Source organism: Hydra vulgaris, chromosome 12, assembly GCF_038396675.1.
Source record: "Hydra vulgaris chromosome 12, alternate assembly HydraT2T_AEP".
Taxonomy (NCBI): domain Eukaryota; kingdom Metazoa; phylum Cnidaria; class Hydrozoa; order Anthoathecata; family Hydridae; genus Hydra; species Hydra vulgaris.
In genome coordinates this window covers 69,490,793-69,512,253 of record NC_088931.1, presented here as the reverse complement: position 1 = coordinate 69,512,253, position 21,461 = coordinate 69,490,793, and the positions used below count along the sequence as shown (strand labels likewise).

Below are 21,461 nucleotides of genomic sequence, written 5' to 3'. Positions count from 1 at the left end.
AAAGAAGCCACCTTAGAAGATGCTAATTTAGCAATCGTTTGTATATATGGTTTCCATGAAAGGTCAGTAATAATCAATAATCAGTAAGAAGGTTGCCTTTCATTAATATAGAAATATCGGCAGTATTGCGATAGTTGTTTGCATTAAAAAACTGAGTTTAATTGGAGTTAAAGTTTACAAGTCATTGCAAGCTCTAATCTATTACAGAAGTGAGACCAAATTCAAAATTAGCTGCCTGCTTTAAGCAATCAAATAAAGAAGACTTTTTGTTAAGACAGGAGCATTAAATGAAAAAGAGTGTTGGCCTCAAAAACTTTCCTAGATCTACCTTATGAAGCAAGCTTGTGAAGAAAACCAGTATGCCAAACTTTGTCTAAAGCTTTAGATATGTCAAGAGGAATAACCCTAGCATCACCACCTCCATCTAATGCCTGATAAAATCTTTCATTCATAGCAGTTAGTAAGTCAATCTTAGAGCAAGAGGATCGAAAACCATATTGATTGTCTGACAATGAGTTATTAGACTCAAGATGGGATTAGAAATTTGTTGATCAAAGACTCAAAGACTTTACTAATAACAGCAAGAAGACTGATAGGATGATAATTGGAGTGGTCAGAATGTTCACCTGAGTTTTGAAAATTGCAACAACAAATTACTTTTTCCAGCAGGCTGGAAAACAAGAGTCAACTAGTTAAATAGTTTAGAGAGAATTGAAAAGAGTTCTGGAGAACAATTTTGTAAGACTATGACAGAAATGTTGTCTGAACCTCAAGCCGTAGAAGAGTTTAAATGAGATATGACTTTAGAAATGAAGTGATTCGAATGTCTAACAATGGGTTAACCTATTTAATTGAAATGGAAGAAAGAGAATGGCTATAAGATTCAAGAGCCGAGTTAGAAAAAAAGTTCTTTGCTAGTAGTTCTGTTTTATCCTTGGGAGATGTAATAAGATCAATTCCATAAATGAGAGATGGAATGTTAGACCTACACTTGTTAATGATGCTGTTGAAGATTTTCTAAAAGTCACATAAATCAAAAAGTGAAGGTGATTTGTGTTGCCAGAAAAATGTTTCACAAAGTTAACTATCTAAGTAAGAGAATGAGAAATACAAAAGTTATAAGCTTTAGTGGCAGCAGGGTCAGTGGCATTAGAGCCATGCCATTCAGTGTGATGAGCTTTAAAGTCACCAATAATAACAATATTGGCAGCGAGGTAAAGATAGAGGGCATGGTCAATTTGATCAGAAATTACATCTAAAAGAGTGCAGTCTTTTAGATGTAATTTCTGATCAAATCTCGACAATGCACGCCAAAAATATTTACAAGGCACCATGCAATTACAACATAGCACTATTAATACTCTGATATTTGCAGCTGCTGATGCCTCTCTGAATGCTAAATCAGCCTCTCTGAATGCTAACATAGAGTTCAGGAAAATATCATGCTGCACTGTATTGAGATACTTCAACTATTATGTTGCACTGTATTGAAATAGGCAAATTGTTTCTTTTAAATACATCAACAAAATGTTTTTTGATTTTTTCCATATGGGCTCCACTCTTTTATTTTTAAAAATTGCAAATAAATCATCACAGTATTTAAAATCGTTTTTATTATAAAACTGTTGTAAATTCCCACAAGTTCACATACTACTGCACTGTCAAATGCTCCCATTTAAACATCATGTTATATATTATGTTTCACACATATTTTTAATAGAAACACAATAAAAATAAGATACAACGGTATGCCAAATATGAAATCTATTTTAAATTTACGCAATTATCACATTATAAACTACTACTAAATTTTACCTAAAACCAACTGCAACTTCCGTAGTAAGAATACCTTCTCTTTATCAAACCAATGCTTAGCAAAAAGCACTGTGTGATAAGCTAATGTAAGTTCCAATAATCCATAAAATTCAATAAAATTTTACATTGGTATAAGCGAAACACAATTTAAATTTAGATATGAAATTATTTTATATTCCTGAGTACAAAAAAGGAAATTTGGAAACTAAAAGATGCAAATTTAAATCCAGTTGTCAAATGGAAAATAATAAAACAGTGCAATTCTTAAAACCCTACAACAAAATCCTGTAAATTATGCATAAATAAAAAGTATGAAATTTTGTTTTTCAATTTTTCAATTTGTTTTTTCAAAAATGTTAATATTCTATTATATATATTATCTATAATTTTATTCTAAATCTTTTAAATAAAAAAAGTGAAATAATATCAAGTGCAGGTATAAAGAGAAATTCTATTGCTTTGTTTTTGTTTGTTTTTTATTTTGTATTTTTGTCACGGTTTGTTAGTGTTTTTTCTTGATTTAAAGAATAGATATGGCTGATGATTTCTAATTTATTATTGCTCTGTTCTTTAAGAACATTGAGCACTCTATTTGTAAAATACACTAACATAATTTACATATATATATATATATATATATATATATATATATATATATATATATATATATATATATATATATATATATATTTATATATATATATATATATATCAACTTGTTTCTCCGCGCAGCGGCCTTCTTTATCAAGGTTCGTGTTTCGGAGTTATAGAGTTGAGAGAGGGTTATAACCACAATTAAGTAGCCTCCTCATCTGTAGTGGCCTTCTGGGCCTTGGGGAGGTGAAATAACAAAATATATATATATATATATATATATATATATATATATATATATATATATATATATATATATGTATATATATATATATATATATATATATATATATATATATATATATATATATAGTATTAGATTATATATATTTATTTTTATTATTTTTTTAAAAAACGCAATAATAATAACTAGAAAGTTTTTTTTAATCAATTGTATTTTTTTTTTGTTTTTTGTTTAATAATATTTTTATAACATACAAGGAGTGTTACTACATCAACTGATAAATAGGTGAAACATGTGAGGAGTGATGCTTTTTTACTGTAAAACATGTGTGGAGTGCTGCTTCATCGACTACCTTATAGCCTGCTGCTACAAGGGAGTACTGATACATGAACTATCTTATAGCCTGCTTCTACAAGGAAATGCTGCTACATTGACTGAGGGTTTGGTTTAAGAAAGCAATCTATTATTTTAAAAAAAACTATTCATGTTTTTAAACTTTTTCTGGTCAGGTTTAGTAGCGCTCTTATTAAAACTACAGTTTGGGAAGAAACTTTTTAACTACAATGCAAGACTATTTATGTATGTATGCATGTGTATATATATATATATATATATACATATATATATATATATATATATATATATATATATATATATATATATATATATATATATATATATATATATATATATATATATATATATATATATGTATGTATGTATATATATATAGTATCACTTATGGGGACAGATTTTACAAAAAATGAATACTTACAAGGTACATTAGTGGTGTACCCGTTAATTTTTTGTCCCTGTAAGCAACCTTTTTTTTGTAAAAAAATGTCCCCTTAAGTAACTTTTATAGAGAGCAAAAAGTACATACATTGACTATCAAATAGCCTGACTCGCAATGGAGTGCTGCTACACTGACTTAGGGTTTAGTTTGGGTTGGCATCAAGATCAGGCTTAGAGTTAGGGTTACAGCAAAGTTTAAATATGGTTATATTACTGTTTTAATAATCGCTTTTGTAAATAGATGAAAGTAAAAATGAAATATAATATATAAAAAATATATAAGAACAACAAAAACAAATATAAAAAATATTTTTTTATAATAAAATAATAAATTTAGATACGTATAAATAAAAATAAAAATAAAAAAAAAAAATTTTAAATGTATAAATATGATAAAAATAGTATAAAAAAAGTAAAAAAACAAAACGAAACAGGAACAAAAAAACATGTCCCCGTAAACTCCAACTAGTAATAATATATACATATTTATATATATATATATATATATATATATATATATATATATATATATATATATATATATATATATATATATATATATATATATATATATACATTTGAACTTTCATGTATCTTCAGGAGAGTGCTTGATAAATTTAAAATAAATTAATTTAAAACAGAGCTGTATTTTTATATTTTGCGCATGTGTGATGCGAAAAAATCTGCCACGCAGAATAAATTTGAAAAATTATAACAGAAATTTAAAAAAAAATTGGCTTCTAAATAAAAGTTAGGACGAACCTATCAATTTCCAACTTCCTAGACGTAACTTTTAATTTGAAAAAAGGCTCGTATCATTCTTTTAAAAAGCCAAATAGCAACTTACTTTACATTCCATACCCAGTTAAACCACCCCCCACAAATTATTAAACAAACTCCAGTTGCTATCAACAATAGGTTATCTCAAAATTCTTCTGACCAAAAAATATTTAACTCGTCAATGGCAGAATACAATGAAGCTCTGAAAAGAAATGGTTTCAAAGGTTTTAACTTTAAATAGAACCATAAAAACAATACCAAAGTAGCCCCTAGGGGTGTTTAAGTAATGGGAAAAAATTACTTAACTAGTTTTAAGCAATTTTTTTCAAATTACTTAATTAACTTAAATAATTTTAAGTAATTTTAGTTATTTTCAAAACATAAATTTTACGTACATTTTTGTGTTATAGTACTATATAAGTAACCAAATGAAAATATAACTAAACTTTTAAATTTGAACGCAAAAAACATGTGTCAATCATTTAATCACTCAATGATATTCTCAACTTAGTGATAAAAAGTCCATCAGCACTAAAGCATCTATATGCTTCAACTGATGATGGTAGTAAAGACTTTAAAGCATAGTGTAATTTTATTAGCATTTTCGGGCAGTCATTTGATCCTTTGAATACAGCCATTTCTTATTTGATATCTTTAGCCTTATTCTTTTTTTCAAAGTTTCTTTAATTTCAACATTGGATGCCTCACATTCAACTGATGCTTTAGGATCTTTATGGTCATAAAAAAGAAGATAATAAATATCTCTTGCTATAATAAGGCGTTCTTTTTTCTTCTGATAGTTTAAAATAGAATCTTTTTTAGCTTGATTATACTTATTTGGTGCCTCTTAGTATCTTAAAAATCCTGCAGTTCTAATATTTCTTCTTTCAGAAATTCTTTTTATCATAGACTCAAAAAAAAAAAAAAGGTATTGTAGTATCATGGTCCTTTCATTTTGTTAAAATAAATTCACCCTTGATTTTCAGCTCCAAAAAGAGTATTTTATAAATGTATGTATATATATATATACATATATATATATATATATATATATATATATATATATATATATATATATATATATATATATATATATATATATATATATTATATATATATATATATATATATATATATATATATATATATATATATATATATATATATATATATATATATATTATATATATATATATATATATATATATATATATATATATATATATATATATATATATATATATATATATATATATATATATATATATATTAATGACAAATGTACTAGAAATAAATCGAAAATAAAAGAAAATAAAAGAAATTTTGAGATAGCTGGCAACAAGTTCCTTAAAATCGATTGAAGTTGGCAAATTTAGTAAAACAAAGCCGAGAAATCATCAAAAACTAAATAAACATTAACATTTTACTTTTAGCACTTATGATGAGCTTACAATATATTGCACACATTTGTTTTAAAATAAAAAAAAATCTTTTTATATTTTCTATATCAACTAAATAATAAAAACGTTTAAAATTTGATTGCATTGGTTGCTTAAAAATTTTCAAACAAACAATTTAATTGAATTTTATGCATTTTTGCTATTTCATAACACAAATAGTTTTAATGTCAAACGTAAGCAAATGAAAATGTAACTAAACTTTTCAATTTGAACGCAAAAAAACACGTGTCAATCATTTTATCATTTAACAATGTTCTCAACTTAGTAATAAAAAGTCCAGCAGCACTAAACTATCTTTATGCTTCAACTGATGATGGTGGTAAAGACTTTAAAGCATAGTGTAATTTTTTTATCAGTTTTGGACAGTCATTTGATCCTTTGAATACAGCCATTTCTTTTTTAATACAGTCCAAAGCATTAAAAGGAACCTTGTTTATCATTAAATTTAAATTTCGGGAAAGGAAGTAATTAAGCTCTTCAGCCTTATTCTTTTTTTTAAAGGTTCTTCAACTTCAACATTGGATGCTTCATGTTTAACTGATGCTTTAGGATCTTTATGGTCATAAAAAAGACAACAATAAATATCTCTTGCTATAAATGAAAGTTCTTTTTTCTTCTTAGGATAGTTAAAAATAGAACCATTTTTAGCTTGATTATACTGATTTAGTGGCTCTAAATATCTTAAAAGTCCTGTAATTCCAATATTTCTTCTTTAAGAAATTCTTTTTATCATAGACTCAAAAAAGTAGAAGATATTGTAGTATCTTGGTCTTTTAGTTTTGTTAAAATCCAAAGCTCCAAAACGAGTAATATCTTATTTACAAATAAAGTCTGCACCAGCTTTAATAATTTCTAAACAATTTCCTAAATGCTTAGCCGTTTTATTCTCATTATCAGTTTGTAGCATTTCCAATGCATTAAAATGCTCCAATGTTTTCCTAACTGCTGGTTAAATTTTAAGAAATCTTAAAATCATTTTAGATATTGAGTTCCAATGTGTTTGTATCCAAAATTAAAGCCAACTCTGTTCCAAACTCATTTAGACAGCAAGATTATCATTTCTTAGAGGTGACCTTTTAAAAAATTTGCAATCATTCAAATTTTTTGGATACTGGTTCCATCAGCTCACATAGCTCACCAGCTTCTTTATTAAGTAGTAATTCTTCCCAATTGACAGAAGTTTCATAATTGGTTTCATTATCACTATCATCGACTTCTTTAATATCCTCAACTAAGTTGTCACAACAAGAATCTTTATCTTCTACTAGATCATTTGTTTTTTTATAAAGTACATCAACTACTGCCAAGTGGATTCCATGAGAAAGAAATAATTGATGAATTATTCAAGATAATCTTCCGGTTTTTTTCATTACTCTGACTCCATCTGTAACCATTCTAAAAATATGATTATTTAGATTTAATTCAAAATCTTTAAGCTTTGTTTCGATCAGTTTAAGACCATCTTAAGCCTTCATTGAGCCCACAATCCTCATCATTCCAAGGCATTGAACTGATTTAATTGACATGTGTAAGTTTAGGCACATATATCTTTGATTTCTTTGATTTCTATTATAAGTCCATTCATCTAGAGTCAATGAAAATCTATCATCATTTTCAAATTTTGACAAATTATAAACTTTTTGCTCCGTATTCCAAAAACATTGAATTTATAGCTTGCCTTAAACTTGAAATTTCAAGACCTTGAGGGGCCTAACTTTTTGATTATCAATACTTTTTGACAATTTATAAATGGGAATAAGATCAACAGCAACCATTCAAGCCAAAACATGTTCAGAAAAATTTTTCTTGGAAAAACTAGCAATAGTTGAAAGTTGTCTTGGGTTAGAATTTGAACTTGAACATAAAGTTGATCCTGACAATGAAGTATGGCAAGAAATGCCCTTCACTTTTTTTCTTTTTATATTTTCTAGTTTTTTAAATGATAAAGTAATGCTGTTGTTGCTTGCTTTGCTTTAAAAGATATGACAAATGTACTAGAAAAAAATATATGACAAATGTACTAGAAAAAAATAGAAAACAAAAAAAATAAAGAAATTTTGAGATAGCCAGTAACAAGTTCCTTAAAATCCATTGAAGTTGGCAAATTTGGTAAAACAAAGCCGAGAAATCATCAAGATGTAAACTAAAAAAACATTAATATTTTATGCTGCACAAACAATATAGCAAAAATTATAAAGAATTACAACAATAAAATTATTTTGATGAACTGCCATTTTGATGAATTGCCATTTTAGCTTGCAATTGGAAACTAAACGAAACCGGCCCTATGAATGGAGATAGCAGAAGACAATATATGTAATGTAATTTATAACTGCATTGCATCATTCCCAGACGCAATTTGTGATTAAAGTTTTTTGTGCTATATTTATATATATTTAATAAATTTATTAAACTCCTGAAATTTCCTTCAGAAGATAAACCTGAGCTAGTTATTTTTGTAATGGTTTTTAGATAGTTTAAAAAGTATGATATGATAGTTAAAACAATTTGATCACTCAACAAATAATGCGTACTGTTATAAGACCTAGTTATAAATGAAATAAAAACGCCCACAGCATAGTTAACATAAGCACTTCAATGAAGCAGGTTGGAACCATCAAAATAATAAAGTGTCCCCAAATATTCAGCTGCCAAATATTTGGCTGAGCGCCCAGTGTAATATTCAGTATTCTGTTTTTAGCAAAATCATTATTTGTGACATCTCCATAGGCGCATTTGCCATAAGATAAAACTGCCTAGAGACGCCAACCAAAATGGGGCAATTAATTTTTTACTCTCTTTAAAGAATTGTATCAGACATTTTCTTTATTTTATTTTTTATCACATAATCAAAATTAATTTTAAATCTATTTATACTTTTTAAAACTAATCCTATTATTAGTTTAAAATAAACAGCGAAGATTTTAAGCAACAATAGATATGAGTGTCTTTTAAGCAAAAAACATTTGCTCAAAAACTCATGTTACATAACTTAATTGCTGTTACATTGCATAATAGAAAGTGCTGGTTTCTATTAATGCTGTTACAGTGTATTTTTGCTTTTTTTTAAAACAATATATTAACAAAAATATCAGATAAATAGTAATACTGTAGATATGTATTATTTTAACTTCTATTACCAATTATAGGGCAAATGCTATTCATATGTCTATGGGCACTGCAGCCTCAAATGCCGCACTGGGCTCGAGGCTTTTAACAAAAAGAAAATGATTTTATTAGGCATTAAACAAGTTAATTTTTTAATGAATGAAAGTGGAAATATGTATATTATTTATTTTGGTATGGCACAGATAGTTTCTCTTTCAATTGCAGATGAAGAATTCAAGTAAAATGTATTAGAGCTGTATAGGTGCTTTTATCTCAATTCAGGGCTACAATGTGTTATATTGTAAATATATCTATTTTCATTAATTTTTAATTGATTCACATTTATTAAGAATAAATAACTTGATGTTATACTGATCTTTTTATGTAATACACAGGTTTAAGCTCAAACCACGGCCTATTATAGTCACGGTCAAGTAAACATCAATTTTTTTTTTTTAAATAACTACAGGCAAGTTTTTTTTATGAAAGCATCTGGTTTTTTTTTATTTTTTGGTTTTTAATAAATAATAAGTTATACATTGTGGGTATACTGGTAAAAGCCATTAAGTCAAAAATTGTCAGTTTTGACTTAATGATGCAGTATTGTAAAGTTTTCAACGCTCTACAAACTTTCAAAATAAGTTGAATGAAACATTATCTTTTCTCTGATTTTAAAAATACATTTAACGTTAAGTTATAAAACTATTATTATAAGTTATTACTAATAATTAAAATTAAAAAAATAAAAGATATAAATATTTTCTTAAATAAACACTTAACATTATGGTGTATTTAATGTCAACACCAAATGCAATTTCATTACATTATAAAAGTTTCAAATTCAAAGAAAACTTAAATGATTGATTTCTCTAAACCGGGATTTTTGAGTTAATGTTTTTTGCCAGTATACCCACAATATAAGTCATAAATAAAGATTTTTGTAGCAAATAAATAGATTCAACCTCCGAAATGAAAAAAAATTGTATAGCTAAAATTCTGTAAACACACATCAGAAAACATGCAGATATTTTCTGGCATATTAAGACTATAAAATAGACTATATCATATGGAATTTTTCTCTTAAGAGGTCAATTACTGATACATATACTTTTCTAATAAAAAAAAAGGTTTATACTTGCAACTTCCTTGTATGATAGGGTTAATTAAGCATAGGGGCAAGTTGCTTTTAAAAAAACTGTAGCCAAGTTTTTTTTGTGGAAGCAATCTTTCTTTTTTTTTTGGTTTTTAATAAATAATGAATTATATATAAGTCATAAATAAAAGTTTTTGTGATTAACACTTTTTAAGCGGGTCAGGTATTAGTACTCAATTTTATTTTTATTAGTTTAAAAAACCACAACCAAAATTTTAATGGCAGTTATAAGAAATGTATTTTGTTTTAGAAAAATGTTTGGTTATTAAACTTATATGTATATTTGATATATTGTATATTTACTTGTTATGTTTTATTATATTTTATTTAAGATGATTGATATTATAAATTATATTTTAGATATTATTATTTTATATCTTTAATAAAATTATTTAATAAACTATCTACATACTTTGTTCAAAAAATAAAACTCTATTGATAAATTTACATTTGTCTTAATGTTTTTTAAACTTTTGTGGAAAAATCACTTACTAATACTTTTATAAGGTATGGTATTTGAAGAACCCTTATGAAAAGGCATTTTAAAAAATTGGCAAATATGGCAAGTTATGCGCAGCACAAACACGACACTGCCGCTGGTTTTTCTTTTATGCCACCTGTAAAAATGTTGACTTTGTATGTTTATTTGCATCCTTTGACAATCTTTTATTAGGATCAATTCTTCTGGATGTAACTGATGTACTATTCTTTTGTTATATCATGTAAAAAACTTTGTACTTTTTTTTGAATTTGGATTTAATATTTTAATAACTCTAAACGCATTAAATAGTGCACAATTTATTTGAAACATCACAGCCCTTTTAGTCAGGGTTGATAGATTTAAACCATGGTTTAAACCAATCAAAAAAATATCAATTTAAACTGAACTAACTTTTTTTTGAAAATATTAAAACCAATTGGAATTGAATTTTTGAAGAGCTGATAAACATGTTATCATTTTTATCAACCAAAAAAATACATATATATCAAAAACTAGATATCTTTAGACTGTCAGTGATGCTTGTTTCTTTACAAGCACGCTAAATTCTAGATATTTTGTATGTAATCTTCCTGAGAATGAAAATGAAGCTGCAATGGCCTTTGCAGTTAAACAATTTAAGAACTTGTTACTAATAATATTAAAGTTGAAAGCAATATCTGCTCCATTCAATAAAAGCTATTTACACAGTGAGTCTGTTTTAAAAAATCACCAATAGAATGGTGGAAATCTCTAAAATCTTTGGACTGCAACAATATCATGGATATTGAAGTTTTGTTAAGTTTAGCACAAGCTTCTAGTGCTGGAATTGAAAGAATTTTTGGGCTTGTTCATTCCAAATTAAAAAAAGAAATGAGAATAGAAAAAGTGGCAAAGCTTGTTTTTATACACAGAACATTAAATAATGATGTATTGGTTGATAAATTACAGCAGTAATGTTAATAGAAAATATAGTTTACTCAAATAAAATGACTAATGCTTTTTTTAATTGAAAAAGTTGACTAAACATGGCTTTTTTTTTAAAAATAAAAGAGTTTAAACCAAAAAAAACCATGTTTTTTTTTTTTTTTTTTAAAAAAAAAAAACCATGGTTTTTGGTTTTTTTGCAACCCTGCTTTTAGTCCATTTTTTTTTGAACGACGTAGTAAAGTGTAATAACAAATATTGATTGGCGCAATCAACACCTTTCATATATTTGTTATAATCAACTACGCTTAAACTAACTATAAACTTAAACCATTGGCTTAAATTTTTTTCCTCGATTAATATTGTGGCTTTCTACAATATCAGCTGAATGTATTATCAAAATCATCTGGACTTTTTGATTGCCAACATTGTAATAAAATGTTTTGTCGACAACAAAAGATAGATTCCCCTTTTTCAGTTTTGCTTTTTTTAAACAAAGAGGAAGGTCTCTGTTTGTGCGAATATTGCCACATGTGGGGAATCTATGTTGTAAAAGTATTTTACAAGTGTCAACGCTATTATAATAGTTATCCATATATATGTGGTGCCATAAGTTCAAATACAGCTGCAGAAGATTTAAAATTATATGTTGTAATTGACTTCCTTCTCTGTATATATGAAAGTTACAATTTTAACCGATTTAGCTTCACAAACCATTCTTTTTTTTTTTCTTTCAGTTCACCTCCCCAAGGCTGAAAAGGCTGGTGAGGAAGCTTAATTGTGGTTAAAACCCTCTCTCAACTCTATAACTCTGAAACACCTACCTTGACAAACAAGACAGCTGCGTGGAAAAACTTTGAAGGATAAGCAAGCTCTCCATGAAATAATGCTTTCATCTATAGATAATACTCACTGCGATTTGTAAACTTCTTAAAATTTATGCAAAAAGTAAGAAGTAATAGGACGGATCTTTTTAAGACAATCGTTATTCTCTCCATCATCATTATTGGAAAAATGCCATGAATACCATATTTGTTGAAATCAATCTCTGCTCATTACTTAAGCAAAAATGGGAGTTTGAATTGTTTTGTCCATCAACCAATATTCATTCCTCAAATCTTTGCGGACTCTACCCATAAGTAGAAGTAGCCCTAGCATTAGAAAATGATCGGAGTTGATATTTGACCGGGGCCGGGTTTGATAAAATATAGCTGGGGCCAGGTTTGTGACCGGGGCTGCATTAATATTAATATATCTTGAAAAAAAATTTTTTGATTCAAAATTCATGTTATATTTTGCATATATATGCATATATAAACATCATTATGATCAACATGATCATCATAATCATCATTACAATAATCATCATCATCTTCTCTTTTGGCAAACACAACACTATATAAATACTAAAGTTTATATAAATATGAAAGGGAATTGTATGCCAGCATCTAAATAGATAGCAAACATATATGTTTATGTTCATAATATGTATGCATAAAACGTATCTTAAAAGCTTTTATTCCTTCTGGACTAAAATTTTGAAAGCTTTTATTCCTACTCTTTAATTTCAAGTCAAACCTCATTCTACTCCATATTTTTCACCAACTTAAGCAGTTGCTTTATTAATCATTTTTTTTTTTACAAGAACATCTTTCTTAAGAACAAATATCCTTTTATTATTCCAAGAAGCCGATGTAAAATGGTCCTGTCTTATGTTAAGTTCTGTTATTCTCAGTTTACTAAATCTTGTATCTTATATCAGATGTTAGGTTCTAGAGACTTTTGGTTAGTCTTCAACAATGTCATTAACTAAAGTAAATCTAACATTTAATCTTATTAATATTTAATATTTTATTTTTAAAAAGTGCTAACTAAAAGTTTTGAGATTATTAAGTTATTTCTTACTAACTGCTGTAATAAAGTTATTCTTGAAGGCCTACACTCTTCTTTATTTCAAGTAACTTTAAGGGTACCACAAGGTATTTTGTGGTACCTTTAAATCTTTGCTCCTGTATTGTTTATTATCTACAATATCAATCTTCATAAAAATTTAACATCTAAAGTGGCTCTATTTGTTGACAACTCAACTTTATACTCTTGTTTTGACAAAAAACCTTCACTTTTTGATTGCTTAGAAGAAGAAGCTAATTTTTAATCTGATCTCTCTTCTGTAACAGCCTAAGGCTTGCTGTGGCTTATGGATTTAAATTCTGGACTTAAAATCTGCAATTTTTGATAGACAACAAAACTCATTTATATTCTGTAAAAAAATATTGCAATAATGTTGGTATTCCTATATTTATTAATAGCAACCCTCTTACTCTCAGACAAAGTCTGAAAGCACATTGTAAATGTAATGCGGTCATGGTGTAGTGGTAGAGCCCTCGCGTCATAAGCGAGAGGTAACAAGTTTGATCCCTACCACATCCCTGGTAGTACTGCACTCAACTTGTTTCTCTTATTAGTTACATAGTTGAGAGAGGGTTATACTTGCAACTTCTTTGTATGATAGGGTTAATTAGGCATAGGGGCAAGTTGCTTTTAAAAAAACTGTAGCCAAGTTTTTTTTGTGAAAGCAAGCTTTTTTTTTTTTTGGTTTTTAATAAATAATGAATTATATATAAGTCATAAATAAAAGTTTTTGTGATTAACACTTTTTGAGCGGGTCAGGTATTAGTACTCAATTTTTTTTTTATTAGTTTAAAAAACCACAACCAAAAAAACCACAATTAAGTAGTGGCGTTTTCAGCTTTGGGGAGTTGAATTAACATAAAAAAATAATAATAATAAACTAGACCTGCTTTATCTGCCAAGCTTGTGCCACTCTTCAATTGTTGTAAGGTTGCATTTCTTTCTTTTTTCTACAAATAAATTATGGTCAATGCTCAAACAATCTATCACCTCTATTACGATAAACCAAAACTCATTCTTGCTTGTTTTTTATTCAACAAGTTGCATCCTTTTACAGTATCTGTCACTTCATGTTGTATCACATCAAAAAGAACTTTTTTAAGTTGAGCGTAAAACACCTCATCTATCTTAATACAATTCTCTTGACATTTACAATTATGTCTTTATATTATATACAAATACATCTATATACATATGCAATTATTTACAAGTAACACAAATCAATCATTAAATATAATTACACTTTGTACTTCGTCTTGGTCATAACAACCATCTTGTCTCAAGGACTAAATTGCTAAGGAGCCCTCCTTTCCTGCATGCTTCTTCGTAACACTGGTGTCTTGTTGTTTTTTTCTCCAAGCAGCACAACGTATAGTTCTTCATCATCTTTTGGATCCTCATTTAAATCATTGTCACCTGTTACTTGTCCAAGATCTTCAATTGAATCGTTGTCAACTCTTACTTGTCTTTGGTCTTGTACATGTCGACACATTTTGTCAACTTCAACCATTTGCTCTGAGATTATCCCTATAGTTATTCCAATCTTATATTGAGAGTTGCATCGGTTATCCAGGAGTTTGACCCATACTTTATCGCCAAGTTTGAATTTATTGGTTATCTTCTTAAAAGAATTATGTGCGTTCCTATTGTTATTGATTCCTCTTACTCTAATTTCGTATTGATATAACTTATTTGCAGGTGCAGTAGAAGACTTACAACTATCTTTTGGACTAAAGCTATACCAATAAACTGCCTCCAGTATGCTGCACAAAACTCTCTTCGCTGTTCTTTTGACAGTTTGATGACATGGTTCTGCAATTCCATTTCCTGAAGGTACATAAGCGCACCTGAATCAAAGTTTAACGTTCCATTTATTCAAAAACTGTGAAAACTATGTGCTTGGAAATGCAGTATCATTGTCCGTCAGTATTTCATCTGGGCCTCCTCGTTTGAGAAATACCGCGTTTATTTCTTTAATAACACATATAATAGTTTGATCTTTAAGATATTGCCATATTGCATACTGTGTAGGTCCACAGTTGATTAAAGTAAGATAGCGTTGCCCCTCATAATGAGTTATGTCCGTGCCAAGTCGTTGCTACGCTCTCTCTTTACTTCTATTTCCCCTTTCAGCCATTTTATTGGACTTGGATAAATTGATTGACAGGCTATGCATTTCTTAACCACTTGTTTTACTTCTTCCTTGCTAGCTGACAGGTTGATTTTACAAACAAAGTACAATGTTTTCTTCACGCCATAATGTCCTGTAGATCTATGAATGTGCTCAATTTCTTTGGAAGATAGCAAAGTACTAATAATGCTGCTTGCTGCTATTTCAGAGGGTTTATCAACCAATTTTAACCAACTATTGGGCACTCTGGTAAGGGCATCGGCCAAGTCAAACTCCGAAGCGACAAGCTTAATATCTACTTTGAGTTGGTATTCGTCCACTATATTTACAATATTCTGGAGTCTTCTTCCTATCAGCATTTCATTTGACGCTTTTGTCCTCAATCTAGATTTTCCCGTGAGTGCGTCAGTAACAAATGGAATATCGCTTTCGAATTGGTGCAAAATTTCAATTTTCCAGTTAAAGCCTGTATTTAGTCCTTCAATTACTGCATCATGTTCAAATATGTTTATATGTGTTGTGTCATCTTTTCTTAACTAACAAGCGTCTTTGACCCAAATTGTTGCCTCGTTACTATAAACACTCCAAATTCCCTTAGCAGGATTGTCATTCCATGTTCTTTTAACCATATCATTCTGCATTTTTTCCAGAAAGTTACATTTTATTTTTTCGTCCCACATTTTTGTCAGGGCGTTTGCTGTTCTTTTAACATGCAATGAGGCTACACGCAACCAACCACAAACTGGAAGATTTCCTGTCATTCTTCCGCACAAAGAAAAGATGTTGCGTCTTGTTAGCATATTCCAATTTTCACCAAAATCGTTATCTCTTCTCCAACACAACTTTTTGTTATACGCGGACCACCGGCTTACAATGAAGTCATAGATTTCCAAATGATCAAGTACGTGACAAACAGGTATTACGTCTTCATTAACAAAAATATCATCAATGTATGATGACATTCCTTTCCAGATTGTTTCGTCTTGCGATAGCACTTTGTCCAATACCGCTTTAATTATGACTGGCGCAACGTTTAGTCCGAATCCCAAATGTGTTAAACAAAATCTCTGACCACGGAACACAACAATTTGGTAAGCCCAGAGTTTCTCATTGATTTTTAGTTGCATGTAAGCTGAAGATAAATCAATTATTGAAACATTTTCTCTGAACCATCTCCAGTCTCAAAGTTTATTAGCACATGCATCTGTGTTCGCAGTGAATGCTTCAATAAATGTGTTCAGCTCCCTGAAGTCTAATACTGGTCCTATTATATATGAAGTCTAATACTGGTCTAATTCTTTTGTTTTGCTGCACCACTGCCATGAGAGGAACCATACCTTTTATTGGACCGTGTTTCTTCAAATGGTACTTTTGCAGCTTTTTTTTCTCTATCTACCCTTCAATTTCTTCTTTGTAAGCGTGTTTTATGACAACAGAGATAGTGTATTCAGCAATCTTATTCACTAGAGTTTCAGGTTGAGAATTATTATTCCATTTCCATGCAATTATCCATTCTCGAATTGGTTTCTCAAATGAAGCTGTGAAATCCTGAGCTATTATATTCGTATTACTGACATCTTTTGGAATATCACTTCTTAGTCCAAGTAAACATGTTTTCCTTTTTTCCCATATAACAAACATCAGGAGTTGTAGATATTGATACTCCACCAAAAGCCACTATTCCATCCATACGCATCAAAAAGCAATAACCAAGTCGTTTGAAGTCAACTACAAGTGCTTTCACAAAAACTTCATTTCCATTTGGTGTGACAATTCAAGAACAGATTTTGCACCATCTCTGAATAACTGTAAATTTTGTGCGTGGTAGTGATTTGTTTGTCACCATATATTCAAATAAATTGTCCCAAATAAATAGCTAAATCACATCAACTACACTCTCAATTGTTTGGCAACAGAAACCCTACTTTTTCCTATGAATGGCTCAATTATAAGCATGTTATCATTTTTTGACCGGTCCAGTTCTTTATAATCACTTTCTTCAGAGTCGCTAGGTGGTATTGACAAGATTCTGCTTTTTTTTACTCAAAACAATTCCTCGTCACTCTTGCTACTCAAGTCAGGAAACTCGGCATCACTTGATATTTGCAAAAAATTATTGGCAAAGGCATCACTATCACTATCTGTATCCATCGTAATATAAAATTTTGTTGAGAAATCAACAAAGGGTAATATTTGTTCTGATCAACTCACTGAATAATCTGCCAATGTAACAAATAAATGTATTAAAAAAAAATCTGAGTATTTATACAATTAAACAAAATGACAATAAAAATTAGCAATAAAGCAGTAATTATTAAAAGAATAGTTTCTTCGTGTCTTGTAATGTATGGCGTGGTGTCTGTCTAATGCTATTTTCAGAAGAATTATGTAATTTTTCATAAATCAGACAATAGATAAGACAAAAACAAACAAAAAAAGCGTGTAATCTTTGTCGAGTTAAAAAAATAAACAAATGGTTATTGAAAGGAATAAAATTAATGGTAAAATACAATCATATTTTAATGCAGAGTAAAGAGTAGATGAGTATACGAAATAGGCGCAACACCAAACAACGATCTAGAAGACCATCAATAAAAATTCAACAAGAAACATTTAATAGATGCTGAACAATATATGAAATTATACTATATAGATTAGTTTTTATTATTTTTTTCTTGAACGTTAAACAGGCACTAGAGCTTTATCCCTCTCTAAAGTTGGTCCAGCCAATAGTATTAGTTTGGCTTAAAATGTTTTTTTATATGGTTTTTGTTTTTCTTAACTATATGATAATTATGTTAATAAAAAGGATTTTTTTTACTTGTGGCTTTATTTATGTTTTTTGAAAAACCAAGGAGTTTTTTTATGGTTTTTTTTTTTGGTTTTTTTTAAATTATACCTGCTATGCAATATAGTTGCACTTATTTGAGTACTCACTTAAAAAGTGTTAATAAATGAATTCAACCTCCGAAATAAAAAAATTAAATGCAAGCCACATTTCGTTAGATATAATATAGTAAAAACTCACTTTTTATTGTGCAAAAAACTCTAAAATCTTTATGATAAAATAAATTTCAAAAGAAAACTACAATTTGTTAAAATATATATATATATATATATATATATATATATATATATATATATATATATATATATATATATATATATATATATATATATATATATATATATATTACACTGCTAAAAAAACTTCAAAGTTTTCTTTTTACAGATTCCGTTAAAAATTATGGGGAATAAAGATAGCAATAGTTTGTTCCACAGTATTTTTTTGAAATATTGGTAAATCCATAAAAGTCAGATACAATCAAAAAGCAATTAGATAACATAAAACACAAATGTGCACAGATGATGAAATAAAATGTATAAATAAAATATTTAATGGCAAATGTTATTTATAGGCAAATCTCCACTTAAACCATCATGGTTAATCTCTGACGTAATCTCCAAACTGGTCAAAATAAAATGTTGTATCTTTAAATGAAGGATATTCTCTATTGACATTGCCAGCAATGTAAACATTAATTTAGACATAAAGAGATTTAATATTTTTAGACAAATTGCTTTCAATAACTGGAAGATTATGAACAAAATAACATCTTGCATTGCATTATTACATTTGTCACACAAATGGCTTGATGATACTATGATAAATAGCAGTGATACCAATATTCAGACAAAGTTTTATTTTTTTAATGTCAACTTTTTGTAATATTTGCTGAAAATTTATAAAATAGTACAACCTGATCCTTGCCAAAGTTTTCCAAATGCTTTCTCAATAAGGTCACTAGTAAAATGTCTAAGGCAAACATACTTATGACTTGTAGTTAGTTAATGTTTTACTAGTTCAACTATTCCATGACATGTATGAGAAAAAACATGAGAAGTGTCTTCGGTTAAATTTTTCAATCTATAACCATGTTTTTCAAGAGCCATCTTTTCAACCATATCAGCCAAATATAAAAGAAAGTTCAATCGATTACCATTGTTTGATGAAAAAACAACAGGATATTTATCTCTTGTACAAATATCTTAAAGTCCTTTAACATTAACAATTTTAAAAAATTTGATAAAAATAGATAAAAACACTTGGTGTCGTCAACATTTTTAATTGATGGATGAATTTTTAAAGCAGCTACAGCCTCATCACAAAATATTCTCAAACAACTTGACACATTTTGACCTTCAATTGGAAAAATTGCAGTTTCATTAAGTTAAGACAATTTTATCTATTTTAAATCTATTTCAAATTGAAAATGTTTTTCAAGATCTGACGATTTTGCAATTATTGAAATACCTTAGCAAGTAAAACATAAGTCTTGGTATTTTTCTATGAGCCAATTGTTGCGAATAGATTTTATTAAATGAATAAAGTCATATAGAAGGAAAATGTTATCATTAGTGCACCAAGTATTAAGGAAAAAACTTTTTATTTATTTTGTTACTGTGCATTGAATGGCAACAACAGAACGACCACAGTTTTTTATCGTTTTAATTGTTTGCATTGTTTGACGGTATTAAAAATTAATCCTATTACTGGTAATGCTTTATACAAAAACTGTTTTCCACCAAATAAAGAACAAATCATTAAACCCAAAACTGTTTTTGCTAATTCGTTTGGGGAATTTACAAGTTTACCGAAAATATTATCTCCTTGATATGTTAACTGTGGCTTAACATTAATTAGTAGAATAACCTGTCTTTGAGAAATAAAACATTTGTCAAAATACTACTTTATCTTTATTTTCAACATTTCTAACTTTAGATGTCATTTTTATTATGAAATACTTGGTAGTTTGTAGTCTTTATGTTCTTGACTATGAAAAGTACTCAAATGTCTTAGAAAGCATATTAGGAGAATACTTTTTTTCACCAATGAACATTAAAGAGTTCAATAATAATACTTTTCTTGTGATCAATTGGTAACAAAAATAAATGAAATTAAAACAAATTGCGTCATATACTTTTTTTCACCAATGAACATTAAAGAGTTCACGCATTTGTTCAATAACAATACTTTTTTTGTGATCAATTGGTAATAAAAATAAATGAAATTAAAACGTATTGCATCATATTACAAATTATTAATTTGAAATTTATAAAAAAAAAATGACCAGTTTTTTTTTAAGCTTTATGTTTACCTGACCTGTAATTATAGTAGGCCATGACTCAAACGATTTTTTATAAAGTTCTAATATGAATCAATTTTAACCCCTATTCAAAATTCTTATATTTAAATTTTTAAAACTAGATTATTAATAATTGGTTGAATCACATAGTAACAGATATATGTGCTTATAATGATTGTTTACTAAAAATATACTAGAATAAAAAAAAACTTATTCATAATTATGCCAAAAAAAACTAAAAAGTTGCCAAAAAAAGCAACAACAAAAGTTACCTTGAAAACCAAAAAATACATTTTTGGCCCAAAGAAATGCTAGAGAAAAGAAAAATGCATTTTTTTGCAATTCTAGACTGGAGCTATTTGTCTTGCTTGATTGTTAGGAAAGTCTTATTATGACAAGTTTTTAATTAAGTATTTGATCTAACAATGCAAATTCTTTCTAATCAAATATTTATCATCAATAACTGAGAAAATATAAAGGTAATATATGTATTAGTTAATATGGCATCATTTGACCGCAAAAAGTTTGCATTCAAATAATGCATTACCAACTAATATGTCAAATGATGCAATATCATTCAGTAAGGCTTAAGACACCCAATTCTGGTTTCTAAAGCCTAACTGGATGTTGGTGTTTTGCTAAAGGAAAGAAAAAATTGCACCTGTGGCATTTTTACTTTTAAAAGCGAATTCATAAAATTTGCTGGGCTCTTTCATCCTCCCCCCCCCCTCCATTTAAGGGCTATGGGTAGCGTACTCTCTGCACTGGTTTTTAGACTTTGTTTTCAATATTACTGAATTCACATAAGACTAAATTTTTACAGAATTACTAAAGAGGGGTGGCTGAAAAAAACGTTCGCCCTAGGTATAGTTTATTTTTATTTGATTCATAATTAAAGCAAAATAAAAAATACATTAT

At 28.2% G+C, this 21,461-nt stretch overlaps 1 protein-coding gene and 1 pseudogene across 2 annotated transcripts in view; one reads left to right on the top strand and one right to left on the bottom strand.

Moving 5' to 3' along the window:
• LOC136088966 (receptor-type tyrosine-protein phosphatase S-like) overlaps positions 1-21,461 on the top strand; it is a 130,323-nt gene that overhangs the window by 61,403 nt on the left and 47,459 nt on the right. The window lies entirely within an intron of this gene.
• Positions 330-17,547, bottom strand: LOC136089125 (uncharacterized; annotated as a pseudogene).